Source organism: Palaemon carinicauda, chromosome 6 (assembly GCF_036898095.1).
Source record: "Palaemon carinicauda isolate YSFRI2023 chromosome 6, ASM3689809v2, whole genome shotgun sequence".
NCBI lineage: Eukaryota > Metazoa > Arthropoda > Malacostraca > Decapoda > Palaemonidae > Palaemon > Palaemon carinicauda.
The window spans coordinates 170,382,972-170,405,189 of NC_090730.1; the positions used below are offsets into that span (position 1 = coordinate 170,382,972).

Genomic DNA, 22,218 nt, shown 5'->3' on the forward strand with positions numbered 1-22,218 from the left:
GAGGAATTGCACTCAGAAACTATGCCAGCGTTATCAACCTAATCTGAAGGCAGAAAAGCCTGAAATTTTATTTCTTCAGAAATTTAGCTGAAGGAAAAAAAGCAAAGCTAAATCTAAAAGCATATTCAATATAGTTTAGAAATTAGCAAACATAAAATTCTAATTCACAGTGGTACAAAAATTATTTTTTTTCAGGAATAAATTTGCCACATTCAAGTTCCTCACTGAAATACAATGGACAACAGTGCTGTAATTTTTCATCTTGAACGGAAAAAATCCAGGTATGTTTGTACCGGAATTTTATAGTAGCTGAATTTCATTCTTTCGCATTTTAATTTTGAGTTCATAATACATACTGTATTAATAAATTAGCATTTACCACTCATCATTACAATATAAAACCTCATTAGGTCAGGCCTTTCATAAGGAGTTATTCTTTTTCCCCACGAAAAGGATAATTGATTTACCAAAATGTTTCATCACTGTCAAATATCGTATTGTACTTATTAATTGCATTTTTTTAACATGAGGCTTTGACAGGAATCAGTAGCTTTAATCTTTGCAGTTTGTTGATACCGGATATGCTTTACTTACTGTCAAATATGCTTTATAATCTCCAAGGTTTATTGTGCCTGGACAATTATAATTTTGCTCACTATCATTGACTAATATGACATTAACAGCAGCATAGTCTAAACAAAGGTTCTTGTCATGTGTTCTGACACTGTATGCTTTAGTCATTATCACAAGGTTGAAAAGAAAATTCAGTAATGAACTTGAAAATGGTTGCAGTCATTTGAATAACATAGTCAATCTCATCAAATATCCGTTGCATACGTTTAGCCTGAAAGGATTCATGCTGGGTCATTGCTAGTAAGGTCATGCAGGGTCTGAAATGTTAAAGCCAGTCAACCAGTTCCAAATGCCTGAAGGTAGATGCAGGGACGGAAGAATGGACGATAGGCAACCTTCCCTTTGCCAGCTCTTTATAAAGTGCTAAAGGGCACAATGAGCTGACACAGATATTTAAGTGGAAGAGAGTAGTAGTAATTCTTAGGTGCCACAGCTAGTAGGAGAAAGGAGTGGGGATGGCATTCTGACTTTAAGCCAGTTTACCTCCTGAGTTTCTGGTATAATGGTAATGTTTTCCTTGATTCCCAGTGGCCAGTCGATGTGAAGGTTATCCTTGTTCAGTTGGAGAAGGAATACAATTAAGACAAAGAGCGCGTTCAGCATGAAGAATCCAAAGAAAGATTTGTTCCTCAGTTCCTTTAATTCCACCTCGACTTTTTTCTGTTCGGAAGACACGTGCCACACTCATCACAGACAGATTACGATCATGGTTACTTAAGTCTACATGGCCTCAGCCTACCTACCTCACTGGTTTCTTCGATGAAGGTGATATTGGTCTTCACACCCAATGGCCAATCAATATGGATAGTATCTTTGTTCAACTGGAGCAGGAAGACAATAAGAACAAAGATAGCATTCATCATACTGAAGGAGAAGACAGCTATATTTCGAAGTTCCTTTAATTCTTGCTCCACTTTTTTCTACAGGTGAAGAGAGGTGGAAGAGGAAAAGGATTAGTAGAGACATGCCCAAGCCCTTGATCAAGATCTGCACCTTTTCGATTCAGATCAGCCATTTATGAAGATTGTTATAAGGACAGGCAAGAAAAGTACTGATGACACTAAATAGAGTGATCAAGAAATGATACATTAACAACCATTTCCCATGAACCATAATGAAAATACAGTAACTCATCCTATCCAGTGAATGATCACATTGCTGAAGTGCACTACCTTCTCTGAACTTGAAGAGACAAGTCCCTCTACTATGTACCATTAACTATAACCTCTCCGGGTGTGCGTATACAAAATACTAGGGAAGACTCTAAAAGATCACGTTTAGAAACATTAAAATGAAAGACTGCATGGTTTCCAAAGAGAAAGAGTACCTTACACTATCCCAGTAATGTAGTGAGGTTTTAACAAACTTTCCATGATACTGACTAAGTATTGGGAAAATCATGGTGTATAGTTTAATAAAAGTTTTAATATTCATAGAAATGTTGGTGACCAGTAAAATATATTCTATATTACTTATAGCGCATATATTAATACAAGATGCCAATTGTCTTAGAAACGTGAATTTACTGTACATAAATTCTCATGGTAACGAAATACTATTGTCAGTATAAGTTGTATTGTAAGCGGCATCTGTACAACACTTTAAACTTCATTTACCGCTTTTGATTCACGGCAATTCTGAAGATATTGTAAAATATGTCATGTGTGAAATGTTTATCTATTCTATTCATGTACATACTGTATTGTTTTATATGTACTGTATCAGTTTACAGAAGTGTTTAACTAATTCCAATACTCAATGTAAATAATATTCAAATTTGTGACTGTTCTAGTATTCTATGGGCCTATCATTTTCGACTGTACCTATTTAATTAAAGATTACTCAATAGGTAGATTATTTCTCCACAAATCTCCAGTATTTATAATGAAAAGAAACTACGTAGTTTGACCTGAAGAGATAAAACCTAAAATTACCTAAAGTTTTTCATTCCATTAAATTTTAATCTTGATTTTCATGCTAAATCATTTGTGAAATTACCCTTGGTATTAGTTTCTCTGTCATGCATGTATGATTGCATGCAATCACTGTACTAGCGATCAATCTTTACTTAGAGTATCTTCAAGTAATGAATGAAACTTTAATATTAAACATACTGGGAATGTGTCATATGTGAGAAAACAGAAAACCCATTCTACAACTATTACTCTAAACTGCTATTTTCTAATTTATCAATAAGTGCATGGAAAAAAAAATGGCTCCAATTGATGGTGAAAATGAAAATAATATTTACAAATAAAAAGGAAAGAGCGATATCAACTTCCGATTAGAAAAGGCCACAGTATACTGTATCCTACATATTAATCCTTTCAAACACTCAATTATTCCCCCGAAGAGAAGGCTTTTGAATGAACTAGTAGATGAATTGTTAAACACCATGAGACCCTTCCATATACTCGTCAAAGAAAACGGCCCTATTGATGTAAATGAAATATTTCCCATTACCAATAACTGCAGTTATAGATCATGCAGTGACACTTATATGATACATGCATCACAGCCCGACATTAAACTGAAGTTAGCTCAAAAAGGAAGCTTGGTTGGTACCAATCCTGGATACTCAAGACTTTCTCGTTGCTATTTGGCTCTCGGAGGTGTTGAAGCATCATTATGAGTTTTAAGTGAAAGCTGTCCCTCTTAAATTTCAATGCTAAAATCGATGAAGAAAATATATGCATAGTAATGATTCTAAACTTGGTTCATAGCATTCTTATTGACATCAATATTACATCCAACAAATCAGTATATGACTTCAAGTATATAAGCAAAATAATACAATACAGGTATGTTTAACTAAAAACTACAATATAATTAATATGTATACAGCATGGGTAAACCTGTTATAAAGTATTCTGAATTAAAAAAAAAAAAAAAAAAACACTAATATCATTATTTTAAAGGTTTAATTCCCCTTTCATTATTTTTGGATTATACAACATTACTGTTTTTATTACATTTTACGAAATACTTTGCAAGTGAAATTCTTCATAGTTGAAATTTCATTGGTATTAATATGTAGGTGTCATGAAATAATTTAATCTAGGAGCATGCAATAGGGAAAAAAACAAAGACTAGAACCATTATGAAATCTAGTGATGGAATCATTTTATTCTAATCTAATTCTGCTTATGAAACAAGGTTTTGCCATATAAAATAATGAATATTTATTCTACACTAATATAACCACACCTGACATCTGTATGTATAAGATATGCATCTATAGCCCCCTTCTATGATGTTAAAATCTATAAATAAAAGTACCTAGTTTTCTGACATCTACTGTCAGCCTGTCATTCCATCACAGTAAATCCATAAGTATAGCAACACCTTATTTGGGACTGTAATCATTTGTGGGATCAGAGAATTTTGACATCCTAAATGCCTTTATCTGCCTCTTCAAACAAGAGGATTCTAGAGTATGGCTCCGTAGGGCAAGCCATAAGGTACCATTCAGTATATGGTTCTGTATATCCACTGCTGCCTAATACTACTCAATGTTTAATAAAAATGGGGTATGCGTGTAGTCTGTGGGAGATTAATAATGTTTGGAAAAGTAATGCTATTCTTTATACCAGCAGTTTGAACTTAGTAGTTACGACACTTTCAAATTATGTTCTCTGACCATTTACGCTAACATAGCCCAGACTATCTATTCATCCGATAGTTCCGGGTACAGTATATCTTATAAATTACTATGTTACTTGAAAAAATTGACACGAATGATTAATTTGAAATCATACAGTAATCATGAATTACAGTATTTTAGCCACGCTGAAACCAGTTGACATTCATAAGCAGTATCTGAATGAGCATAAATATACACAATCAAATATTTCACAATACAAAATTGTACTGCCAAAATCAACTAATGTACTATTAATGTCATTGTACATTTGAAATAAGTTTGATACCCAATTTTGTAAACCTCTTGAAATACTACACGGTATTGAAATCTGTACGTGGCATTAAAATTAATGAAAGTAAATATTGTACTAAAACTTTTTCTAATAAATAGGGCCACATTAATTGTAAAGGTAAGAAAAATGCATACATACCAAGTATGTAGTGGTAAAACCTAATGCTTAAAAAAATTATATTAAATCATCTATATGTACAGTACATACAAATTCATAGCAATAATTCATGGGAATGTTCTGAAAATCATCAGCTTATTATTATATGATTAGAATTCACATTTTTTCATTATTATTGAAGGCTTAGGAAAATACTTTATAAATCATGAATTCCAAATTGTTTTTAACAAATTAATGTTTAAATTATGCTAATAAAGAATTAAACAGAGGCCGTAGTATTTGCTTTAGAGTTGAACTTCTATTCTAACAACAAAGTCGACACAAACATACCTGTTCAGTTGCATTCTTGTCCAATGGATACAAATATTTCTCAATGAGGTCCTTGAAGAACTGCACCTCTACACCAGACATATAATCTACTTCTCCTCTTTTCAAAGCTTTGTCTTCCATCCAGTATGGATTCACAAGATCGTCTCTTTCCTCTTTCGGACCTACATATAAATAAAAATGTTGAACCATGAAAAAATACAGGAGTCACTCGTCATACAGTACTTTTATTCCTTTAACGAGTCTGAACGTTATACTTCTAGGCATCGAGAAAAGATGGTTGTTAAAAATTATTTCTTTAATAAAATCTGAATAATTTGAAATACAAGTCTTAAATGAAATAAAAACATCCAACATTTACATTGCTATTGTAAACTGTCAACTTACCTGAATGTTCACTTTCACTGTCACTAAATTCATCATCTAGATTTTCATTGACCGAGCTATTACCATCTGGACGCATAGAATTACGTGGCTGAATTGTAGAGCGTCTTCGAGAACTTGGCTGTATGCCCATATGTCTGCAAGAACATGTGTAAATACTGTAATGTCTATACTGTATAGGCATAAATTTACACGAGACACTAAATCATAGAAATTATCTTGGGTCCATAAAGCAATGAATAGATTAGAAATCATATGCATAAAGATACTACTGTATCTAGATGGTACAGTACTGTATATAGTAATTTCATAATACTGTGCTATACAGGCTTGTGGAATAATTCAGACAGGTTGAAAGTATGAAAACTGATATTATTTTAGGGGAGGACTCAGAGATCATGTTGGGTAAGAGTTCTATTGCTGTAGGATAAACTTGGGCACAACATTTTATCTTATTTCTCTTCCTCTTGTTTTTTTGTAGTTTTTATATGAAAGATCTATTAAACGTTGTTACTGTTCTTAAAATATTTCATTTTAATTGTTCATTACCTCTCTTGTAATTTATTCATTCCCTTATTTCCTTTCCTCACTGAGCTATTTTTCCCAGTTAAAGGTTTTGGGCTTATAGCATCCAGGTTTTCCAACTAAAGTTGTAGCTTAGCTAATAATAATAATAATAATAATAATAATAATAATAATAATAATAATAATAATAACATAATCGTCTCTACAGTACTTACGATTCAATAGTTTCAAATAGTTTCTTCAGGATTTCCAAGGAGTTGGCAATACTGGCTTGTTGGTGCCGTTATAGTATGTTACCTACCTTTTTGGATCTGTTATAGTATGTGGCCTACCCGGTTTGAATGTGTCCTACCTAAGCCGGTTTGAATGTGTCCTACCTAAGCCGGTTTGAATGTGTCCTACCTTAGAGAAGCTAACTTAAAAAAACCCACCTAACCTATGCTAAAAGCCGTGTCCTTACCTACGAGGGGGGGCCCTGCGCCCCCCCCTCTTACACAACATTAACATTGACTACATAGTTAAATACTGAAATCCATGTGTACTTACAGGATCAATATTCGTAATAACAGTATGTAGGCCACATACTATATCAGAGACAAAATTCCGTAGGCCACACTCGAAAGGTAGGCCACATACTATAACGGCACCGGCTAGTTGTTGTTGCTCATTGCTAGGCTTTGGATGTACACAACACATAAGTTTGAAAAGCCCAGCAAAAGACAACTCAATGGAGCCCTCGTCTTCATCAGCTGAAGCATCCCTATGAAGGAAGCTCAGGAATCCTTCTTTCTTCTTCATTTTCTTGGCCTCTTCTAATGCTTTACGCTCGGCTTCGAGTTCCTATGTTTAGTTATGAAGAATGTTATAAAGAGGAATTGAATGCTGAAGCGTATTATGTATCAGAACTACAGTATAATGATCAATAATAATACCATTATATCGTAATGGAATAAAACGATGAGAGAAATAAATAACTAAAAAATTAAAGCATTAGTATAGGCTACAATTTCCAGTGATAAATTCTCATCCTATTATAAATTATTCTTTATCATGGGTACAGTTTAAGCAAGAATATTCTGTATACTGTTTATGATATGGGTAAAAGGTATTGCATCATATTCTTAAATTAGCACTACATGCTACTAAGCTTACAATTTTGAACAGATATAAACATACGTCCCATGGACGCAACTGTGCACCCATATATTTCTTTGTAATTAAAACCATTACAGGTTCAATGAAAATGTTCTGATTAAAAGTTAGAAGGTTATTCTTTATTTCATTATAAACTAAGATTATTTTCCTTACTGAAATGTCCAATCATAATTGCCTTTCCAATAATAAATAATCAGATTTCAAGAGTGAAAAGAGTAACCCCATATATATTCAACTTGATCAGCAAAAACAGAATATTGTACCTCTCTGGTCTTTTTCCTCATTTTCGCTGCAACTTCTCGCGTCCCCCACGAGACATTATTGAGATTGAAACAAGAATAGACCACCAGCAGAAGATACATAGATGGAACAAGCAAGTAATAGACTAGTCCGCACGGGAGGCAAAGGATTTCTTTCGGATGCATTAATCCTGTTATTACAAAAGATCCGGAAGTTGCCAAAAAGAATATAGCTGTTGGTGTATCCCAGCCCTCCTCTGCAAACTGTAGCATCATGCCCACTATGACAACAATCATCACCAAGGCATAACCAGCCGAAAGGATGTAGGCAAAGGAAATCTGCATGCAATTGTAATTATACCAAAGGTTAGTAAGTGTAATAAGAACAAAATTTTAAGATTATGTTATTCCTTTACACACCTGATGTTTATATTACTTTTCTCTTTATGCTCGGTTCTATCGACACTTTCATTACTTTTATACATCAGTGGCTGACATTAACCATTAAAATATCCTATTACTTCACTAGAGGCTTAAGTCTTTTGAAGGGAAGGAAAACAGGAAACTTTTTAGCAGTTTTATGGGTACAATAAATGTTGATGAAACCGAGCTTTCCGAGAGAAACAATACGAATAACAGGGAAGATTCATAGAGATAATTATAAACCTATAACTAAACATGCATTAAAATAAGCCTATTTAGTTTTAAAATGGGTTATTTAGCATCAGGGGAGCAGTATTCTAAACTTCACATTACTATACAAAATACTGTACTGTAGTGTAGTGAAATCTCTCTTGACTGCTGAAGGCACGGATACTTTAACACATGCTCATCACGAACTACTTTTAATTTTGTTACAGAGTAATAAGACTTCAACAGATGTCGGTTGTGTTTGTGCTGTAAATGTACTGGAACTAGTATTATGTACTGTTATTTCAGTGTGGCTTTAACAGAAAAAAAATAGTAAAATTTCAGTTTAACTTTTAGTTCCATAACACAGAAAAATGGGGAGCAAGAAATTTTTGTTTACAAGGGGAAGAATAAAAGAAAAAGATAAAAAAATCAATACATCTTAGGTATGAAATGATATTAATTTTTCATTAAAAAGATAACCAATTTACTAAAGCTTAACCAAAGGATTTATTCTTAAACAAGAATTTTGAACTTGGACAACTCGGACAATGAGTATAAAGCAGAAAGCAGAGTCACTGGAAGCAAAGGGGATTCGGGAAAGAATCTTTAATTGAGTCAGTAGTGTACTGGACCAGGTAATGCACATTGTCAGCAGTAAACATCAAAATTATTATATACTTTTTGCTCAGTGTAATAAGTCAAACTATTTCCTGGTCAGTAAATTGGATTCTTTAACCTTGCATGATAGAAAATTGAGGCCTAATTAAAACATTGTCTACATTACTTTTCTGGCAAGTAATGTACTCGACTCGACTCAGCTCATGTCAAACCCATCTAAATTTTTAGACCTTAGTCTATTTTCGAGTAATTAGACACAAAATTCTATGTAATGGAATCTTCCCAACATGCTCCAACAATAAAACTTAGTATTTCTGGGGCGGCCTGTGACGTCCGGTGAGAAAGGTCCTTCCTTATACCTTTCCTAATATAAATCTTCCAAATATACTAGAGAAAGATAAAAGCATGGAATGCAGAGGTTACAACCCTCGCGCGAACACCTTGTAGGTGTCGTGTATTAAACAAGGCGTGTGTAAACCACTATTCACAGGTTGTCTTCCAAATCTTTGTATTTTCCTTGTGAGATCCCATTCAGTTGGTTTGACGAATATGAAAAAATATATTGCTCAAAATTCTCAAAACTTAAGTCTTTCAGTTTTTTCTCATTAATTTTGACCCAATTTTCTAATGAGCAGGGTCTCATATATAGAATTTTTTGGTTCCAGAGAGATGTTTTTATGTTATAGAAATAACTGTACAGTATAGCTGGTTCATTTTACGAGAAAAAATGGAGCTACGATGAGCTGATGATTGGTGTTGTGTGTAATCAATTCTTTAAGGTACAACAAGTATTTTAAGTACACTGAATATGAGTAAATTCTACACTGTAGTCAAAATATTAAGCAGAAAAGTATAGACAACACAAGATGAATGCAGACTGGAGAGACTATGCAAGAGAAGGACTTAGCACATAATTTATACATACAGTATACTGCATTAGATAAATGTTACTGTAGAATCATGCAGTACATTCAACCTGAAAAAAAAACACTTAGATTTTGCACTACAAGCTTCATTGCTTTTGCATGCATTTTCTGTGTCTAAATAACTAAACAACATTCAGATGCAACTCCTATGGGGTTAAAGATAAGCATCCTAGTAAACGAGAGTAAAACTAACCGCTTCCTGACATTTTGCGAAATGCCTGTTCCCTCCACCAATACGTTCGTAACAGCTAACCTCATGCCCATGTTTGCGTACAAACTAACATTTGTACAAACCTTTTTGGTCTTCTTTGTGGCTATTTCTCTTGTACCCCAAGAGACATTGTTGAGATTGATAAGGGAATAGATGATCAAGAGGAGGTACATAGATGGAATGGACAACAGATACAATAGACCAGGGATAATACATTTAAACTCTTGAGGATGCATACAAGCAGCTATGAAGAAGCTGCCACTCAATGCTATCAAGAAAATGGCAGACGGAGAACCAATGCCGTCCTCGCCTAACTGGAGAGTTGTACCAACGATGACAGCCATCATAATGAGTGCATAAGAAGCAGACAAGATCTGGGCTACCACTAACTGTTTCCATTTAAACAAATGATGAAATGTACCACAGTTTTCCCACACACAAACATACCATGGAAAAGACAGAAAAACATACCATACATTAATGAAAACATTGACAAAAACAAACAAATAAAACAAGGCTTTGATAACATAGCATGTTAAATTTAACTATACTGATACTCAGCAGAAATTAACATGGAGTCAAATTCTATATATGTTAGTTTAATTTATTACAGTAAAGTTATCTGAAACTTGTATTATGTAATATTATGTAACTGAAACAAAAGTTAATATGCTAAAAAAGATTTCCATCATTAATAACATTGGTTTTCATGTAATAATAAGTACAGTACTATATATATATCAACTACTGATTGCTGATTTAAATTGCATACTTTACCTGAATGTCAGACTTCAGTGTGAAACAAACCACCATGAAGAGGAAAATAGGAATGATGTTGTACTGGAACGAAAGCCAGTTACCGATACGGAAAGCAGCGACAAAAGCACCCACCAACATAAGGAAGATTGTGCCTGGGCCAAGAATTGTACCAGCCATCAACATAGTCTGAAAAAGTAAAATGTTTTTTTAGAAAACATCACAAGCAGGTTCATATTTGTTAGACAGTTCACTAGTAAACAATTTGTGTAGCTTTGAGAGTATGCCTACTTGATAGAAAATGTATGGGAGGGAGATATTGTCATTGACTTGAACCGTTCTTTTATAGTCCTGCAACAAATCCATGATGTTAGCCATGGTTGAGGGCACCCATCGTCGACGTTGGTTGTAGAATTCTGAAAAACCTTCAGGAGCGTGAGTGTAGGCATCTGAGGCAGCACTGTATTCTACTCGATATCCTCTCTGAAGCAATAGTGTGCAAAGCCATCGATCCTCTCCTGTACAGAAAAAATATAAAACAGTTCTGCATTAAACAATGATTCTTTAATTACCTATATTAAGAAATCAATTTACTTAAAACCTAAGTAACATATTTCACAAGTGAAAATACTAAAACTACATCCCTAGTTGTGGCCTGATTGGTAACGTCTCTGTCTGGTGTTTGCCAGACTGGGGTTCGAGTCCCGCTCAGACTCGTTAGTGCAATTAGTGTCTGCAACCTTACCATCCTTGTGAGCTAAGGTTGGGGGGTTTGGGGGAGCCTATAGGTCTATCTGCTGAGTCATCTGCAGCCACTGCGTGCCCCTCACTGGTCCTAGCTTGGTTGGAGAGGAGGCTTGGGCGCTGATCATATAATACATGGTCAGTCTCTAGGGCATTGTCGAGATTGCTAGGGCAATGTCACTGTCCCTTGCCTCTGCCATTCATGAGCGACCTTTAAAAGGTAAGCTATGTATATGATAATACAATATCTTTTCTTCTTTAACATTTTGTTGTTGAAGATTTAAGATATTTATCAAAGTTAAACTGACGACTCACTTACCCTGATCGTACTGTACATAATGGCGAGCCTGGCTGGATTTCAATGTGTATCTGGCCATAACATTATCATCCATAAGAGCTTTTCCACGGAAAAGTGAGAAACATCCGGGACTACAGAGCACACAACCAATCATATGTTCAGTTGCCTTTTGCAGCCAATGACCATTAGCATACTCGAACATCTGGTACCACACCATAAGACCTGTATATTTGGAGTAAAGTATTGTTAAGTAAATGCTCATAAAAATAGAAAAGACAAGATCTTATTTGAACTAGAAAATAGCTTTTCCATTGCGATGCTTTCTCTTTTCATAAAAATGCTAACTAAATTAAAAAAAAAAGTCTTTACAGAATTATAAATGATTGAAATATTAATTGAAAGGCCCAACTAGAAGATCAAACTCTACAATTAGTTAATATCTAATGAAAAAAAAGACTTCCTGACTTACCAGAACCGACAGGATGAATACGTCCACAGGCAGCACCTAGGTTAGTGTTCTTTTTCATAAGATCGACCAAAAGTGCGACAGCACTTGGAGTAAAATCAATATCTCCATCTAGAGTGAGAAGGAAGGTGTTCTCGGCAATTACTTCTTTTCTGTCCACCGATATGGGCTGGTCCATTAATTTGAATCCAAGTAGATAGTACATGTACATCACCTGTAATCATGTTTGATTTAAATTAGATAAGTTTTAGGTACGGGAGAAATTTATTTATGAGTAGTTTTTAAAAAAAATTTAGGAGTGACTAGTTTTTACACAAATCTAAAGGTTAATAAAAAAAAATCAATGTTAGGTTAAATTACATTATTAGCCATTTTGTAAAATATGGCATAACGAAAGATATATACTACATTTTGGTAATTAGAATTCTTTCCTCCTTCAGGCTATTGTTTCATTACCTGGCTCCATCTCTTCTTGTGCCTAATCTTAGACTTGTCTTTCAAATGAGCAACAATCTTCGTCTTTCCAGGAAGCGTCCAGACAAGGCGTCCTCCGTAAGGTGCGGGGAATTTCTTGGGTGGTCTAATACGAATGTTCGTCTGATGAACGTGGGTTGCAGCGTCATCCATTAAGGTCACCAGTAGCTTTACAAACTGATTGACTACGTTCTCATCTTTATTTTCATCAGATATTTCAAAGGCGTCATCAAAGAAAATGTGAGCTGGAAAAGGGAAAATAATAAGCAATTATTTTTGTGAGCTTAACTGGACAAAATGTTGCTATGAAAGGTATCAAACATTACTTATGTCTACTAGAGAAAATATAATAATAATACAGTATATTGCTAAACAGTAAAGTTTAATATTTGCCTTTGAAATCTTTGTTAAATGGCACTTATGAAAATTCAATGAATTTATAATATACAGTTTATGAAATGACAACTACTGGAGTCACTAAGGTTTATTGCTATACAACGGCTAATAAAATTGGTTTTATATTATATCTACAATATACAAAAAAATGATATACCGTATATAAAAATTGAAGATAACATTCAGACTAGAAACAACAGCCAAATCTGAGAGTGCCGTAGTAACTACCTTTTCAACGAAAATTAAAAAACATTTAGTCCAATAATGGAATACTTCCGAGCACTCACTTTCGAATTCATAGTAATCAAGATCAACAATCTTGAGGTACTTCTGAGCCACACGACGAGCAGACTGATCTTCATCCATCCTAAGGATACTCTTCAACATCTCCATCATCTCTTCTTCGTTCTCATGCCACATAGTGGCCGTTGCATAGATGCGAACGATGTGATCCGAGGACTTCGTTTTTGCGTTGTTTGTGTTGGATGAATCCGTGTGGATGGATATTGTCTCGTAATACTGTGACACCTAGTGGTAGAAAACAGTGTTACTACAAATATAAGAAATAATCAAGTAACAGTTCCAATCTAATATAAATGAGTTTTATTACAGGTACTGTTTAGATTTTAGTCCCTGTAATTGAAATTCATATAGAAGGAAATATACTTTGTCAGCATATAGCAACACCAATATACCGTAACCCATATTCACATTCACCCTGAGAATATTAAAGGAAAATAAACTTCATTTTGAAAATATATAGTGCAAGTGTCAATCTTATCATATCTTTTCAAAGTCTCATTTCTTGTACCAATGAATAAAACTACATTGTGCCAAAGTAAACTCATCTGTATACTATATGGGAAACAATTGCAGCCAACATGATTATCATAAATTAGTGATATTATCAATAAGATTTGCTTTTATGCACACGTTGTTTACCTCATTTTCGTGTTCATCCGGGTTAAGATTCAATTCCTCCGTCTTGACGTCCCCTTCGTCATCTCTGCGACGGTTGAGGGCAAGTGACAGATCAATCAACAAGGAGTTGTACATCGGAGAGACGACCAACTTCTCGGTCGATGCGAGACGTTCACACTTTGGAGTCCAGATGTGCAGCGTGATCCATGTTTGCGATAATAACCAAAATAGCCATATCCAAACATACTGTAAAAAAAAAATTGAATTTAGATGCTGATATTTTTTGGTCTATTAGCAAGTTATTTTAAGCCAGAAAATAGATAATCCATTCAAAGCTTTGCTGTTATACTGTAGTTATGGTTTTAAAACTTGAAAAGACCTAAGTAGGTATTTAAAAATAAAAGGTCTAGCATTTACTCAAGAGAGGAACTAACTCTAGTCAAAGTTCACTTAGCTAATCAGCTTGGTTATAACATAAACCATACTCACATCATTATTTAGGAAATCTCGTAGAATATCACCATTTTTGCACTCCCAGAAAAGGTAGGTTGGCATATAGGCAAAAGAGCAGACATTCTCATATCTTAATCCACAAGCGGTGATAAGAAGAGAAATTGACACAGGAATTGTCAGGTTCACAGGGAATGCAAAGCTGAAACCCTGAATGCAGATTTTGCAAGCAAATTTACCTGTTGAAGGAATAAGAAAAAAAAATTAAATTTAATGACATATTGCTTTTAGCTTTTATCAAAATATAAAACCAATGCCTTGAAGATAAAAAGATTTTTCCACGCTGGCCCGTAGGTTATATCTAACTTATCCTACCCCTTAGAGGATTAGATTGGGTAAAGTCTGTTTAGGGTGCGGATATCTATGGTTATCTTAGGATAGGTCCCTGATTATACACGATATCTTCGGATAGTTGTTTCCGGAGGTTGGAACCCTGTGGTACCTGACGGTAATTCTCTTGTAATATCAATTGCAGAAATATTATACTGTAGAAGTTGCCAGAAGGAACTTCCATCAGGATGACAAGGCTCGAGCCCAAAAATAGATTTATCCTACGTCAAAATCCCTTTTATTTGCCTTGAATCACCCTAAATGCTTTAGATCCTCAAAGGAAGCAAAAAACAAAGAGGAAGTAAAGTAGTATTGTGCAATAGTCAGCAGATTCCTCTCTCAGCCCTCAAACACCAAAATGCATCAACACTCTAGTCCTACTAGTAAAGATTGACACACATCTTCTGTTTAGCTTTGAGATACATCTCTGCTGCCTACAGTGAAAAAAAGTAGCTGTCTTTTATTTATTTTATGAAGTTATTCAAGCTCCTGATGAAAATGCAACAAGACGAACATTATTATTACTAGCCAAGCTACAACTCTAGTTGGAAAAGCAGGATGCTAAAAGTCCAAGGGCTCCAACAGGGAAAAATAGCCCAGTGAGGAAATGAAATAAGGACATAAACTACAATGAAAATAACCTATTACAAAAACAGTACTCATAACTATAAATGAATTTTAGTGCAATAAAATCAAGTATGCATTTTAAACCCAGTTGAAATAATAATTCCTTACCAAAAATGTAGCACATCCAAGCGGTAAAGACTTGGACGAGGAAGACGTAGATGGGCGTTTCCGGTTGCGAGTCAATGGATATAATTTCGCTTAATGGAGTGACTTCATTTATATCAGGGATGGTATTGGCTGAGACTATCTCTCGAACCTCTGTGAAGTTGATCTTGTGCGCACTGTAAAAGTTGGGAAATGTCAGAAAGAAAATAATTTGTTATGATGCTTTTAAAGCATAAGATTCTCTAGTCCTAATCTACACAAGGTGCCGGTTTAGTATGTCGCCTACCTTTTTTATTCTGGTTTAGTATGTGGCCTACCTTTTTTATTCTGGTTTAGTATGTGGCCTACCTTTTTTTTATTCTGGTTTAGTATGTGGCCTACCTTTTTTTTATTCTGGTTTAGTATGTGGCCTACCTTTTTTATTCTGGTTTAGTATGTGGCCTACCTTTTTTATTCTGGTTTAGTATGTGGCCTACCTTTTTTATTCTGGTTTAGTATGTGGCCTACCTTTTTTTATTCTGGTTTAGTATGTGGCCTACCTTTTTTTATTCTGGTTTAGTATGTGGCCTACCTTTTTTATTCTGGTTTAGTATGTGGCCTACCTGGCTTGTTAGGTTAGGTTAGGTTAGGCCACATAATAAAACAGATAGAATTTCGTAGGCCATATTCGAAAGGTATGCCACATACTAACCCGGAACCAAGTGAACTTAATTAACTTTTAAGTACTCCATAATGATGTATAAAGTTACTCATATAATTTCATAAGTCAAGATTACTAGAATGTTCCAAATTACAAAGTTACCATAGACCTAATATCAATTATATAATTTCTAGTATAATGTATAATTTTTACCTACGGCAGTAAGCCTTTATTCTCTCAAAAGCCTTAGTTACTCATATACAGTACTTTTATAATTCCAGATTACTAGAATATTCCAAATAAAAAAATTATATAATTTCTAATATATATATATATATATATATATATATATATATATATATATATATTTATGTATATATATACATAAATATATATATATATATATATATATATATATACACATATACATATACATATACACACACACACACACATATATATATATATATATATATATATATATATATATATATATATATATATATCAAATAATCCTCACTTGAAAGCATCTCCGAGTTCGAATATGGTGCTGAAATGTTGCAGGCGTGTTCCCATACAGATGACCATCATACCGAAGAAGACCAGACATTTCCACAGGGACACGAAAATGTAGCAGAAATATCTCGTTTTCCAAAGTCGTTCTTTGATGCCTCCAAAGTATTTCATGATTGCTGAAAAATGTTAATATATCTCGCTTATAATGCTGTTCTAAGTGATTTGATAGGAATTATAATCCTTATCATTAATTTGTATTTCATGATTGCTGAAAGTATTATCAAATTTCTTACAATATTATCCTAGGTGATATGGCAATTATAATTATTATTATTATTATCATTATTATTATTATTACTATCATCATCAATTTCTTTATAAAAGAAACATACTCATTTCTTTAATACTATCCTAAATGATACGACAATTATAATCAATATTATCATTCATTTATTTATAAAAGAAACCGTATATTTGTTTCCATAAAAAACAATATTTATTCATTCATACTAAACAAATCTAACGACTGTACATCATCTGAATTGAATTTCAAAAGGAAAATTTGAATATCAAAATACTCACTGAATTTCGAGTGGTGATCCACAGTTCTCCCACCATCCGAAGGACGTGAGGAAGATTGCGAAGGGAATGATCCAAACCGTATAATTATCAGGGTTCTTGTTGTACTCTACGATTGGCCAGACGAAGAAGCCTGTGAGTTGGCAAGCCAGTGCTACCAGGTCCATTATCACCTTCAGAGCAACGTGGGATTCTTTTTTTCGTTCTTGACAGAAGACCTGTTGGAGGAATGGCTATTTAGTTGAAAAGTACTACAAAATTAGGACAGAAGACCTGTTGGAGGAATGGCTACTTGGTTGGAAAATACAAACAAAATTAGGACAGAAGATCTGTTGAAGGAATGGCTACTTAGTTGAAAAGTACAAGCAAAATTAGGACAGAAGACCTGTTGGAGGAATGGCTACTTGGTTGGGAACTACAAGCAAAATTAGGACAGAAGACCTGTTGGAGTAATGGCTACTTAATTGAAAAGTACTAGCAAAATATGACAGAAGACCCGTTGGAGGATTGGCTACTTGGTTGGAAACTACAAGCAATATTAGGACAGAAGACCTGTTGGAGGAATGGCTACTTAATTGAAAAGTACTATCAAAATATGACAGAAGACCCGTTGGAGGATTGGCTACTTGGTTGGAAACTACAAGCAATATTAGGACAGAAGACCTGTTGGAGGAATGGCTACTTAATTGAAAAGTACTAGCAAAATATGACAGAAGACCCGTTGGAGGATTGGCTACTTGGTTGGAAACTACAAGCAATATTAGGACAGAAGACCTGTTGGAGGAATGGCTACTTAATTGAAAAGTACAATTAAATTTAGGACAGTTAGTGAAACTAGACATAGGTATAGGTACGTTGCAAACTCCTAGCATGGATCTAGTTGAATTTATAAGTAGGACAATGCACATGAAATAATTTGAAAAGTCTAAACTGACCACAGTACGTTGCCAAAACTGATGATAGCAAGGTGCTATCCTAGCTGATTTCACGGTAGAATTTTATACAAGTAAATATTGAGAAATTCATTAATAATTTAGTTATGGTACAGGTAAAATAAGCTTAATTGCAATAATAAGAATAAGCTTAGAAGCTTTGCACCTATCTATAAGGCGATAGAGTGCCCGCAAACTTATTTTGCGGAGTGAACAACCAGAAAGGAGGACAGATACACTTTATAAATGGGTGTTGTAGGCCTAGTTCGATTTCCATTATGTTTAAAAAGGCCAGAATAAAGAATTTCTTCGGTGATAATTTTACTTCATTAAGTAAGTCCCACGTATTTTCAAACAATAAGATTAATGGATCAGAAAGAGAATTTAAAAGCAATGAGTAAAACAGAATATGCCAAAGGTCTTTATATTTTTCCCCTACTTATGTAGGCTAGCAAAACCTAGAATAAGCCCACTTATACTTCAATATTTATCTATCTATCTATCTATCTATCTATCTATACATATATATATATATATATATATATATATATATATATATATATATATATATATGTGTGTGTGTGTGTGTGTGTGTGTGTGTGTGTGTAATTTTGCTTACACGTGGCACTAACTATTTTGGAGCAAAACCCTTTATCTAGAGTTCTGTTTCAATGATCTCATCTTCAGCCAACATGTGTATCAGCCCACACCTCCAGGAGATCACCAGGGAATGTTGACAAAACAAAATATTATGACTCTTATAATGGCATGGGTAATCTCGTAAGGTTAAAATTATGACGAGAAAAGTGTATGTAGTAATAATAATAATAATAATAATAATAATAATAATAATAATAATTGAAGATTTACCATATTAAATTAGTTGATGTCTCGATTTTCCTAGTACTTACTATGTATATATACAATATATATATATATATATATATATATATATATATATATATATATATATATATATATATATATATATATATTTATATATACTTTATATGAATGTATGTATGTATAACCATATATATATATATATATATATATATATATATATATATATATATATATATATATATATATATATATATATATAATGCTCTTAATGTTTACAGATTATGTACCCAATCTTAAGACGACAACAACAACAACAACAACAACAACAACAACAATAATGGAATATGAGATTTGTGTGAAATTTACTCTAAACGAAAAAGATTTTTTCCGGCTTCCGAGATTTCTCAGCGAAGCTAAGCCAAGACGGTTCGGTTTCTAAAGAGCTGAAAAAAATGTCATTTTTTTTTTTAATTTAGAGACTCTATATCAATTTAAAAGACTTCATTTGTTGCACATTAAAATTACAGTAAAATCTCTTAGTGAATTTAACTTTTGAAGTTGATAAATCTTTTATATTTCATCTATTTTCGGTAAAAGTTTTCCGAGAATTTCTCCTTGGAAAAGATGAAAAAAGATTGTTCAATGGCGGAGATATTTTAATGTTCCGAAGAAGGAAAGAAGGGAGAATCATACGACAGAGTTTCTTAAATCGATAACGAAAGAAAGAGGATTTCCTCCCCCCCCCCTCCCCCCACCCCCACCCCTTCTCGCAGGGGGAATTTCCCTCCCCAGGGAGCTCAGGATTTTTCTCGGAGTCAACGAAATTGTCTCCAGACTCTTCAAGAATCATTCTTGTCTTTCCGGTGTCTCCAAAAAGATTCCCGATCCAAAAGGGTCCCAGGGAATCGTTTGAGGGAAAATTTACGTTTTTAATATTATACCTGACAAAAGAAGACGAATCTAGTCATCTATCATATAGATTTTTGAAAGCAATTCAAAATGAATAAAAGTTTTGTAGGAGCATTCAACATTTCAGGCAGAATCCAACAAGGAGGAACTGGCAAGATGTCCCAGTTTACTACTGGCCATCTTCAACTTAAGAGGACACTTGGCGGTGTGGTTTTCACAGAACCACAAAAGGAAGGATCCTTAATGTATAGGATGACCTCTTGGATGAGGTCTAAGGACCCCTTCAACTCTGAGGGCGGGATGGAGGAGAAGGTGGAAGGAGGGCCCCAAGAGGAAGAGAATCAGAAAAGAGAAGAGCTGAAGGAGAAGGAGGATATCCAAAAGACATTTGAGGAACGCATCGGTTTCCTGCAGAAAGAACTGGAAGCAGCTTTTGCCGAGATCAGTCTAAGAAAGGAAGAACAATCTAAATTCTTAGAGGAGAATGAAGAGCTGAGAGCAGAGAATCAGCATCTCAGTAACATCATCAGAAGTCTTCAAATCGATAACCAAATCGATATGGAAAATTTGACGACAAAGAATGACGACCTAGACCGCACAAACGAACATCTAAAAAAGGAAATCTGCAATCAAAAAGTTATCCTGGAACAATGTAAAAATGAATTAAAGGAAAAAGAAAAAGAAAATATTAAAATCAAAGAAAAATTGGATAAAGTTCGCCAGAACAAAAGGAAACTGGAAATATTCACTGAAAAGAAAATGGAAGTATTAAAGCAGATTTCAGAACAGAAGCAGGAATTGGAAGAGAGCCTCAATGAGGCAAAAATAAATGATCTCCTCAGGAATGAGCGCTACAAAGGAATTTTACAAGAGTTAGAAAATTACAAAAAAGAAAATTTGAAATTGAATGACTTGGAGCAAAAAAACATCCTATTGAGTCAAGAACTGGAAACATTCAAATCTGAAAAAAATGTTGGTCTCAAGGACGAGCTGCTTGCGGCAAATGAGATCATCCCTTCACTCAAGGAGGAACTTGAAGAGGGAGATAAGACGAAAGAAGAAAACAAACCTCATATGACGAAACTGAGACTTAACAAGACAAGTTTAAAAATGGATATTAAGGATGTTCAGAAGGATGTCCAAAAGGATGACAGAGACAATAAAAGTGAGGAGAAAGTAGTCGAGGCACAGGATCAGGATACCAACGGACGTAAGGCTGAGAAGGAGGAAGTTGGAGGCGCATCTGGTGTGGGTCAGGTGCTTGGCTGGCTACTAGCCTCAAAAGGCGCTCTCCATGGCACCAGCAACACCCAGGAAGAGCAGCTCAAAAAGGAAATTTCCACGGACGAGGAGAAGGAGGAGAAGGAGGAGGAGGACGAGGAGAAGGAGAAGGAGGAGGAGGAGAAGGAGGAGGAGGAGAAGGAGGAGAAGGAGGAGGAGGAGAAGGAAAAGGAGGAGGAAGAGGAGAAGAAGGAGAAGGAGAAGGAGAAGGAGGAGAAGGAGAAGGAGGAGAAGGAGGAGGAGGAGAAGAAAAAGGAAGAAAAGATTAAAAAAACTACACGAAAACTTATCGTGTATGACCTGGAACCCGAGAAGCCCAAAAGGGCCATCTCCTCATCCGACAGTAGTCACATCACCTTCCAAGGTGAAAAGGTTAGAGTGACCACCACAAGGGACTCTGGCCTCAACAGGTACGTGACTGTCGACTTGCATGTGCCCAGGAGGTTCCACAGAGCCATATATGGAGTGGAAGGAAGGACGCTGATGGAAATCACCCGCCACAGTGGAGTCAGCTTAATAGATATGCCACAAAGGCACGAATATAGTCATTCAATCACCATCAGTGGTACTATTAAGCAGGTTCAGTTAGCAGCTGATCATATCGAATGGCTTCTGAAGAGTCTCACCGGCACTTAAATATTTCGATCAGCAAATGGATAAAAATGAAAAACACAAAAAAAAATAAAAAAAATAAAAAATCCCAAAAAAAATAAAAAAATTAAAAAATCCCAAAAAAGAAGAAAAAATGAAAATACCAAAAAAAGTTTTAAACATGAGAATATTTTTGCCATATTAGTTTAATTTCAGTTTATTTTGTGAGGGTAAGGAGATTCAGCCGAGTTTTGCCAGGACCAAATCTTCAAATAATTGTGCTAAATCCAATCACATCCACAAGAAGGAGATCCCCCCCCCCCGGGATCTTTAAACTGGCTGACTGACAGACAGCTACAGGGAGGATACTTGGAAGGACTGGCCAGCTTGGAGGATACAAGGCTTACTATCCAGCTTGAATTACAATTCTTGGAATAACCTGGAGGACAATGGCCTACTGAGGGAAGAAACCCCGCTGAGACTAGTATGCTTTGCACCTTGATGGACGAGTACAAGCCGTTTGTCAAGTGTACAAATGGTCGGATATCTAGATCTATTCTTTCGGATATCAACCTTCGGGTGGTTCTGGGGGAA

The 22,218-nt window shown here is 34.8% G+C and overlaps 1 pseudogene; it reads right to left on the bottom strand.

The window, feature by feature from the left end:
• Window positions 1-1,149: 1,149 nt before the first annotated feature.
• The window catches only part of LOC137643348 (chitin synthase chs-2-like), a 342,298-nt pseudogene continuing 321,229 nt past the window's right edge, over window positions 1,150-22,218 (bottom strand).